The 10,286-nt window shown below is 34.8% G+C and overlaps 1 long non-coding RNA gene across 1 annotated transcript; it reads left to right on the top strand.

The window, feature by feature from the left end:
• Positions 1–4,581: 4,581 nt before the first annotated feature.
• LOC133801999 (uncharacterized) lies at positions 4,582–7,089 on the top strand. The gene is made up of 3 exons (XR_009877110.1): positions 4,582–4,857; positions 4,976–5,024; positions 6,103–7,089. It is a non-coding gene; the product is annotated as an uncharacterized LOC133801999 (long non-coding RNA).
• Positions 7,090–10,286: the final 3,197 nt, after the last annotated feature.

The raw sequence follows: 10,286 nt of genomic DNA on the forward strand, positions 1-10,286 counted from the left end.
TTTGCATAATGAATGGTTTAGTAACTTAACATATTATTTTCAAAAAAATTATCATTTTAAGAGCTACGTATTATAGCCATGAATTAGTTGTTTTAGTTAGATTATAGCTATGATTTGAAACAATTACACAATTAAGAATCGATACAAATATATTAACCAAACAAAATTTGAATTGCAAATTGACATAATAGAAAAACAAACATCGTTCTGACCTTTTTTCAGGGAGGATCATAAGCAACTATGTTTCACTTATGACTAATATATTTCACTAGTAACTTTTTCCAAACAAAAAGAATTAATAAAAATACTAACATAACAGAAACAGAGAGAAACAAAATGAATCAGTTAAATTTCTTTTCCAATAATCTAGCCCTTAAATCCTAAATTTACATAAGTAAATTACTAGCATTTGTAGAGTACAAACTTGTGTTACTATGAGAATTTACATTAATGTAATATACTTTAGATTATTAATAGTTACATATTGTATTGCAGCTTTTTTTCAAAAGAGGCAAGCCTATTTGGAACAAGTAATTCAGCTCTTAATTAAAAATTATAATATATATTAAAAATTTCATTAACCTACTGGAATTGCACCTAAATATATTTCATAATCTGTTGTCTTTCATTCTTGTATCCAAGCTAATCTATAGAGAACAGAATTCAGTAGAGTATTATTTAGAGGACTTGGACTATTACTTACATGGGAGTTCGAAAAGAAAATTGCACAGTTGAGTTTAAATGGCCAGCTTTGATGTACATTCAAATATGTGAGTATGGCCACCTAACAAAAATAATGAAATGAACTAAGGACTAATTTTGTTGATCAATCAATCTAAGTTAAGAATTTCTCCACAAAACAAAACCTAAGACTAAGCATTGAAAAGAATTCCAAACTACTAAGAATTAAAAGCTTATTGATAGTACAAAGAAAAGCAAAGATAACTGGATGATTTAAGTGAATTACAACTTACTGAAGTACCTTTCTGATTGAAGTATATATGCTATCCTTTACTATACTTGATTTCTCATGTCTTGGTACACACAACACAATCAAACATGGAAATACAAATCAATGCAACTCAATCTTCACTAGAGTTCACTAGAGTTTATAAGAGCAAGCATATTCCCACTGAATTCCTAATAACTTAGTACTATGATGAAAAATTGGTATTATTCCATTCTATGCACTACGTGGAAACAATAAAATTGTTGAAGTAATTGGATTTATGTAATTGTGCCAAAGCATGATAAAATTACTAACTTCAAAAAACTAAGCAAGTACTTTGTTATTAAATAATGAAAGGCTTTTAGGAAAAACTCTTCAACAATATTTTGAAACTCTAAACCTGTCTCAAGAAAATAACTAATTTAAAGGTAAGAGGCATGCCTTTTTTTCTGGCAGATTTTCTATTCTAAGCCAATCAACAGTCTCCTAAATATGTGTACTAAGACATCAACAATTTTTATTATGGGATAAATTATTTCCACTTCATCAATCTTAGACCTCTCACATGGAGCAAAAACACTGTTACATATCCTTGATGAAATGCAAATATTGGCTATTACGTTAAAAGCAAAAATATAAACTCAAGCAGCACCAAGTCTAACATAGAACCCAACTAACAAATAATTATTGTATTATATATGCCCACAAAAATACAAGCCTGGCTAGTCAAGACTCAATTAGCTAGTCAAGACTAATACAAGCCTGGCTATTCAAGACTCAATTAACAGACCTCCTTCACAAATGAAACAAATACAAAGAAAAAAGATTGATATTTGTAGTCAAATTTAAACCCTCATCACAAACCAGTAGCAATTTTGGTATACTAAAAAAAATTAAAATGAACCTTAAAATTGAAAAAAAAAAATTAAAATGCCTAACTTTTGCAAGCTCAGAACACTATTGTTGATGCCAAGCCTATCACTTGCAAGACAGAATGAGAAAGAGAGAAAGAAAATGAAGAGTGAATGAGAGAGTAGAAGAGAGTAAATGCAGGGAGGGACAACATAAAACCATCAAATACTTTATAAATACATATACACATTAATATATATTTATATATTGATTATATGTAATTTGTATAAAAAAAAAAATTCACCTCACAGAGATGTTCTTGCTTCCGGCAGGGGAGAACCGTCGTGACTTACATGAGGGAAAGTGAGATACCAGCGTGACGTACCAGCATGTTCCATCGGCTCAAACAAGGGAGATATCGCCATTATGTGCTCCAGAAGCTCGCGTGAGTCGTGAAAGAGAGAGTGCTCCACCGACGTCGTGTGCTCCATCGGCGTCATGTGCTCTAGTGACTGAGTGTAAGAAAGAGAGGCAGAGAGGCAGCAATGGAAACTTGTTTGGGTGTCTTAGGTTTAGGGATTCAATGGAGGCTGAGAGAAATTAGAGAATTTATGATTTATTGTTTCCTTTTTCTTTTCTTCTTATGATAGACCCAAAAAAATTTCATTTGGTGCCAAATGAAATATAACTAGGCGCCACTGTGTTAAAAAAATGACCTCTTCCTCGCAGTGTCCTCAATGGCTGGCAAGGCCTCTTGAGAAGAGGGAAGTTCAAGGATAACTGGGAGCAGAGCTTGGGTCCTCAGGGCTAGTGTTTGATCCTCGCTGATCAAATTACATGTCAGCATCGTGACATCATTCATGACCTAGCAATACTCTTTTTCCCCCAGGGAAAGCCTTGACAGTTTCTCATACTGACCCCCGAGGGTCACAAATTTTCCCGTCCTTGCAATTATAGCTGCACAAGGAACAAACTTAGTCAGAGCCTAAAACAAAAGAATAGTTTTGAAAGGGAAAAGTTCACGTATTGGGATTACAAAGGTAGAGGACTTACTAGGACGACTGAAGTACCGATGTTCACAGTTCTTGAGCCCATTTGACATAAAGAAAAGTCTTTATTATCGTTTTGATGGCTGGGGAGCTCGATGGCAAAGGTGGAATTCAGAAACAGCATAAGGTAGTAGAACCCATCACCTCGCCCTTTCTGGTAGAGGCTCTCTTTGATACAGAAGAAATATAAAATAACTGCTGGAGTGGGGAAGCTCCACTCATTCTTTAGAAACAAATATTTTAGCCCCGCCAAAACTCTGTAGGAATTCGGGGGGAGCTAGAAGGGAGCCAACTTGACGTAGTCTAAAAAATCTACGAAATATTGGTCCAGGGGAAGAAAAGCACCAGCCTTCAGGTGCTCGTCACTCCAAGCCCCATAATCATCTTCAAAGTGGACACAACTCCGCTCTCCTTAAAAGGCAGGTTGTGCGAGGAGACCGCCAGTTCCTAGCTCGATGTTATGACTCAGTAGAATTGTGTTTACTCTCCCCTGAGTAGTTATCATAGAGAGTATGTGTTCAGCCTTGAAGAAAATGTTCGAAGTGACGACGACCTCCCTCTCCACCACAGGACTTGAATGTGGGATAGGAGATTCGGAGGCGACCTATTTGCCTTTGTGTTTGCGCTAGGTAGATGAGCTCGCGGCGGTCTTCTTTGGAGGTGCCATAGTGCAGATCGCCTGACGATAAAGCGACCTAGTTAGTAGGTGACCTAAGATGGTCTATAATTATGGTTGTGGAGATATGAAGGATGAAGAGAAGTACTTTCAACATTTGAAAGTTTATACAAGCTAAAGATGGTCCTAACTTTAGCTTCATCATAGGCAACTAAAGTTAGCACTAACTGGAATATATTAGCTTCGGGTTCTGAGATGTATAAATTAGTCCTGAAGTTAAAGAGACTTAAACAGATTTTCAGGGCAATAAATAGAGAAGGATATCATGACATTCAAAAGTGTAGTGCACCAAAAATTTTTTTTTAGTTTATTAAATTTTTTGTGTTTTATTTTATTTAAGTGTTAAGTGTGATAAACTGTTTTATTTAAATGTTGTTTATTTTATTAGTTCTTGTTTGTTTGTTATTTTATTTAATTGTTAGAATTGTTTGTAGAATATTTTTGTGAAATTACTTGTTAAATGATATGTATTTATTTTTATTTTAAAATGTGATTATGTGAGATTTGGTTGAATGCACTAAGGTGCATGATAGGTAGTGATGCACCCTAGTGATTGAGTATGTGCATGTGCATGGTTGCATGGTGTGCATGCAATAGTTTTCTACACATTAATTTCCTTTTATTGGTTTATTTATTTTTTTATTTAATGAAGGGATTTAAAAAGAAAATAAAAAGAAAGGTTAATAAAGAGGCTTGTGTTCACACAAGAAAAATATTGGGAAACAAATGGTGAGGAGAAAGGATAGAGTTGTCATTTTTTAATTCCCGTAATCTTAGACCTAGACTCAGTAAAATGGGTATTACATGGGCTGTAGATATCCGATTTAGACATAACTGGTACCGATAGAAAGCTAATGAAATTATCTACACTTTTTTATGAAATAGAACTTTTCCTAAAATGCAACTAAAACGGGTCAAAACCCAGCCCCAAGTCACAGGATCTTAGAGCTACGAAAATCACATTTTCCTTAATAGTGTAGAAATCCAAGGAAGGAAAGGGGGGTGGACAATTGCAGCTGCCTTTTTGGGTAAATAAAATGTATTTATTTAATTAATTAGATTTTAGAATTAAATAAATTTATAAGAAATTAAGTTTTATTATTTTAGAAAAATAAAAACCTAGACACTATAAATGAAACCTTAGAACCCTAGAGAGCATTTTTGCTCATCTCTTCTCTATACCACAGCCATCCATCTAGAGAGGGTAGAGAGAGAGGGAGGCGAGCTAGAGAGAGAGAAAGGAAGGCTGCCATATTTTTCTAGAGAAGAAACAGAAAGGAAGAAGAAGAAAAGAAAGAGAAGGAGAAGGAGAAGAGGGTTTCGAACCCTAGGTAAGAATCCATCTACTAGTTTCACATATGTGCATTTGTATCTTCTCCTCTTGTCTAATCTAAGGATGATTTTGTGGTTTCTTTCTTTGGATGTATGGTGTTTGGAAATCATCTATAGGTGACAAGGTTTTCTTGCTAGAGTGTTCTTGATTCAACAATCAAGAGAGGTAATGGTTTTTCTTAGCTTATATATTGGTTTTGATGGGTTTATCTTTGAGGTTGTTGATGGTGATGTTAATGGTTTGATTATTGTAGGATTGGTGATTATGATTGGTATTTTTAAGGGAATATGTTTTGTTTAAAAAGGACTCATGGGAATGATTGAGAAAATGGATTTGATGGGGTTTATATGAGGATTATATTTTATGTTTATATTGCTATGGTTATTTTAAATATTTGATTTATGTAAAATGGCAAAAAAATGATGATAGATGCATACTAGGTTTTATGTGAAGGTAGATGGGAATTTTGTGATGTTTTATGGTAGATCTTAAATGTTTAGGCCTAGGGGTAAAAAGTTCAATCATGTGTATTTTCTTGTATGCTTTGAAATAATAATGATTTTAGAAATATGATAAGATGTATGTTATTGTCATTGTTATTGTTTTTGTTGGATTTCATGTGTAGATTCAATGGAATAGAAAAATGGGATTTTATAAGATTGCATGTGAATATGTTAGTAATATTTTTAGAATTATGTATATAATAAGAGCATGATGAGATTTTGGACATGTATGATTTTATGTGAAATTTTTGAGATAAAAGATGAATTTCATGAGAAATTAAGCTTGCTGTTTTCTTTGGAAATAATTGGGTAAAAGTTTGATAAAAAAATGATTTGCATGCATAAGTAATGTCCTTGTTGTTATGTTAATTTTATGAAATTAAAAAAAAGGTATTTTAAGTCACAATAAAATGATATTTTACTCAAATAAATACCTACAGAATTTTTATTGTATTTTTAGAAAAATATGAGATTTTAAATTGAATATGGTGATTATTAAAGATAAAAATGGTTGCTGGAATTTTTTTGTAAAAAAAAATGTGAAGTGTTTCAATAAAATGAATTTGATGAGTATTTGAAATAAAATTAATACCCTAAATTATGGTAATATTAAAAGTGGTATTTTAATATGGTATGAATGCATATTTTGATAAGTTATGATTTTTCTTTATATTGATTTGTTATCCCAAAAATTTGAAAATGATGATGTGGCAATAAAATTGACACGTGGCATGAATTAGTTGGATGATCTGGCTTAGCAGTAGCCCAATGCATCAGTTAAGAATTTGGACTGCTTGAGAGATGCCGTAATCAAGTCAAATACACCCGAGGAGAATATTTGGGCTAAGGTGTGCCTGACTCATACCCCAGTTTGAAGGGCCCAAGTGTTTGTTTCAAACCCAAGTCCAAGGAGCTTAAAGGAGGGGTTTGGATTTTGGTTCGAGGGATAAAGGCAGGAGGTCCGATCGGACCTTAGCTTGGGAGCCTCTCGGACATTTGGCTCGGATGTGTCCGAGGTAAGAAGGCTAAGGAAAAGAAGTCCCATACAAGCCAAGGAATGGGACTTAGATTTCAGTCAAGGGAAGGCCACATAATGTCCGATCGGACATGCTTGAAGATGCCAAAGGGAGAGATGCCTCGGACTTGTCCGAGGTGAAATGCCAAGTAGGGTGGCTTGGACCACCTTGGTCCGAGGAGAAGGCAACAAGGTCCGATCGGACCTTGATTGGAGGAGGTATGCTCGAACTTGTCCGAGGTGAGAAGGCATGAGAAGGATGGCTCGAACCACCTTGGTCTGGGGAGAAGGCCACAAGGTCCGATCGGACCTTGATTGAAGGAGGTAGGATCGGACTTACCCGAGGAAGGAGGCCAAGGGAGTTGGCTCGGACCACCTTGGTCCGAGGAGAGCCATGCATATATCACCTCGGTCCAAGGAAAGCTTGAAGGAGTAATCAACATGCATGTAAGACTACGTCAAAATCCCCGGAACGGCTTCAGCAAGAATTGGTCTAAGCACCCGGGAATCTCTCATTCCTCACTCAAATTGAGGAATCAGTTGTATTTTAAATATTTCTTGTAATATAAATATAAGATGAATAATAAAATATCCCTATTGGAAGGGGATATCAGTTGAGGATCTCAGACCTATAAATAGAGGCTTGGGAGGATCGTAACAGGACTTTTTGGCAAATTGAGAGTTAACCTGTGTTCTAGAGAGAGAAAGTGTGTTTTTCTGGAGAGAACCCCTTTTTGTATTTTGGAATATTTGCACTGAAGAAACTCAGTTGACACTGGTTTATCTGATATTGAGTGTGAATACAGTAATAAAATCTCTAAGTGGATTAGGCTATTACCGATCATCGGGGCTGAACCACTATAAAATCTCGTGTTATTTACTTTTTGTTCATAAACTGTCTATTGTCGTTTGTATTCTCTTGAAGGCTTGTCGTTTTTGACGTTCTCACGTCGTTGGCTAAAAACACAGTCAACATGATTGAGAAAAATACTTAGAATCAATTTATTTGTGATTTTTAAAGAAATTAAATAGTGGCTGAAAGTTTGGTGTAAAAAGTTTAAAAATGATTATTTAATTGTCACATATGGATTTATGTTACATAAAACTAAGTCTTAAATAATATAAATAAAATATATTTTTCCCACACTTAAATATATATTTTTCTCACATCATTTATGTAACACAATTAACCAATGTTAAATTTGATTTTTCTAAAGAAACATATTAATCATAGGTATTTTATTTAAATTCCAAGCTTTTATTATTTCTTTGTAATTTGATAATAATAAATGAAATTGTCACATATTTTACTTTTTTTTAAGCTAAATAAAATTATTTTATAAAATAAAATAATGTTTTGAGAAATTTAATCATCCTAGAAATTTTAAGAAAAATAAAGCATGTTATAAGTCTATTAATTTTAAAACGATAAAAGTAAGATATCTAGATTTATCGTTTTTAAAATGACACAATTACGCAATGTTCCCACGTATGCATGTTACATGCAAATCCACTTTTACGTCCAAAATTATGTCTATTATTCAACCATGTGGTTTTTTTTAAATAGAAAGATCATGCATGCAAAGTAGGTAAAGTAAGCATTATTCTTTTTATGGCCTTATGTGTAATTAAGAATAATTGCATGTTGTGTGTAACTCTTATTATGTGTGCATGGCCCATGCACACATGAATATTATGAAAGGGTAAAATAGTAATTTTATGAAGCTAAGAAATGTCGTTTTGATTATGGTATAGGCTCGTTGAGAGGTTGTGAATTTACTTAGCTCGAACCTGAGGTAAGGAAGTTAGATAGATTCTATGATTTTATGCTATGAATGGTAAGACTGTTGTATGAATGAATTGTTATGAATTATGAATGCCCTAATGTGATGATATGTTTATGGAAGTTAGATACATCCAACGAGTTACTATAGATAAAAACGTAACTCCTAGGGTGGACGCGCCGAGGTTATTCAAGGAACAGAGACTCTTGTTTACCTCATAGGGTGACATGGACAACTAGCGAGCCATGCTCATCATGTATGCTGTATGAATATGATTAGGGTGACATGGACAACTAGCGGGCCATTCTCATCATGTATGCTGTATGAATATGAATAGGGTGACATGGACAACTAGCGAGCCATGCTCATCATGTATGCTGTATGAATATGATTAGGGTGACATGGACAACTAGCGGGCCATGCTCATCATGTATGATGTATGAATATGATTAGGGTGACATGGACAACTAGCGGGCCATGCTCATCATGTATGCTGCATGAATGTGATATGATGATATGTTACGATTACGTTATGATATGCTATGATGATATGTTACGATTACGTTATGATATGCTATGATGATATGTTACGATTACGTTATGATATGCTATGATGATATGTTACGAAGATGTTATGATATGCCGTGATGTTTTAGATGAACGTTAGAGTTTGTATTTGTTGTATCCTTACTTGCTTATTGTTTGTACTTCGTTACTGGGCTTTTAGCTCACCCCCTTACTTTCCCTTCCATGTAGCAAATAGGATTTCTCTATGGCACGCGTGGTGATGTGAGGAGTTCCATCGTCGTAGGGTGTATGGCGTGGGGTATCCTAAGGACGGAATAAACGGTCACTTTAGGACGCCATTTTAATTATGTTATGTTTTAAGAGACTTTCTAAATTATCAGTGGGACTTAATTATTTAATATTGTTTCTTTTGAACTTTGCATAAAAACTCATATTTTCTTTTTTAAACTAATGGGCCCAACTTGCATTGTTTTAAGCAAGTCCCCACTGAGACCTATATAAAAAGTGGTTTTCTTTATGGACCAACGATATGTGAATGTTTTAATAAGTACTAGTCAAGGGCGTTCTTTACAAAAAGGCTGAAGCTCAGGCAAAGCATTGCCTACTGGAAATTCAAGAAAGCTTGCACCAAGATCCTCTCAATGAGTCTTTAATTTGACAGGAGATATTGGCTAGGGAAGAATTTACTCGATTAAATAGAGCATATCTGCTTTTTTTAGCACAGAAAGCAAAAGCCAGCTGGGTGATGAATGGGGTTGAAAATACTGCTAGTTTTCATGCCTCATTGAAAGCTAGAAGGATTCAGAATCGCATTTTCTCTATACACACTGAAGATGGTACCTGGGTGGATACAGTGGATGGAGTACAAAGAGTTTTTTTTAGAATATTATCAAAATCTATTGGGGACTCAATTGCATAGTAGGAGGAAGGTGTCACAGGCTGTTGTTGACTTAGGTCCAATCATTTCTGAGGTGCATTCTAGGCTGCTGTTAGAAGCTTTTACAGCTCAGGAAGTTAAAGATGCCTTCTTCTCCATTCCAGGTCTAAAGGCCCCTGGTCTTGATGGATATAGTAGTTTTTTTATCAGGATAATTGGGATTTAGTAGGTGCTGAGGTGTGTTCGGCTGTCTTAGACTTCCTCACCACAGGGCAACTTCTTAAAGAGATTAATGCTACAACCATCACCCTCATTCCAAAAACCAAATGTCCTACAAAAGTAAGTGATTTTCGTCCCATCTCCTGTTGTAATGTGCTATATAAAATTGCATCCAAAATGATCTGTGCACGGTTGAGAAGGGTTCTTCCGGATTTGATTGCAGAGAATCAAGGGGGTTTTGTTCATGGGAGGTACATAGCTCACAATATCATGATTTGTTAAGACTTAGTTCAGCATTATGGAAGGAAGCACTGTAAGTCGAGATGTATGATTAAAGTTGATTTGCAGAAGGCATATGACATAATAGAATGGGATTTTATAGAGGAAATGCTTACTTCTTTTAAGTTCCCAAAGAAGATTATTCAGTTAATCATGATATGTGTTAGATCACCTAAATTCTCCTTATTGCTCAATGGTTCTCTGCATGGTTTCTTTGCAGCT

Source organism: Humulus lupulus, chromosome 9 (assembly GCF_963169125.1).
Source record: "Humulus lupulus chromosome 9, drHumLupu1.1, whole genome shotgun sequence".
NCBI lineage: Eukaryota > Viridiplantae > Streptophyta > Magnoliopsida > Rosales > Cannabaceae > Humulus > Humulus lupulus.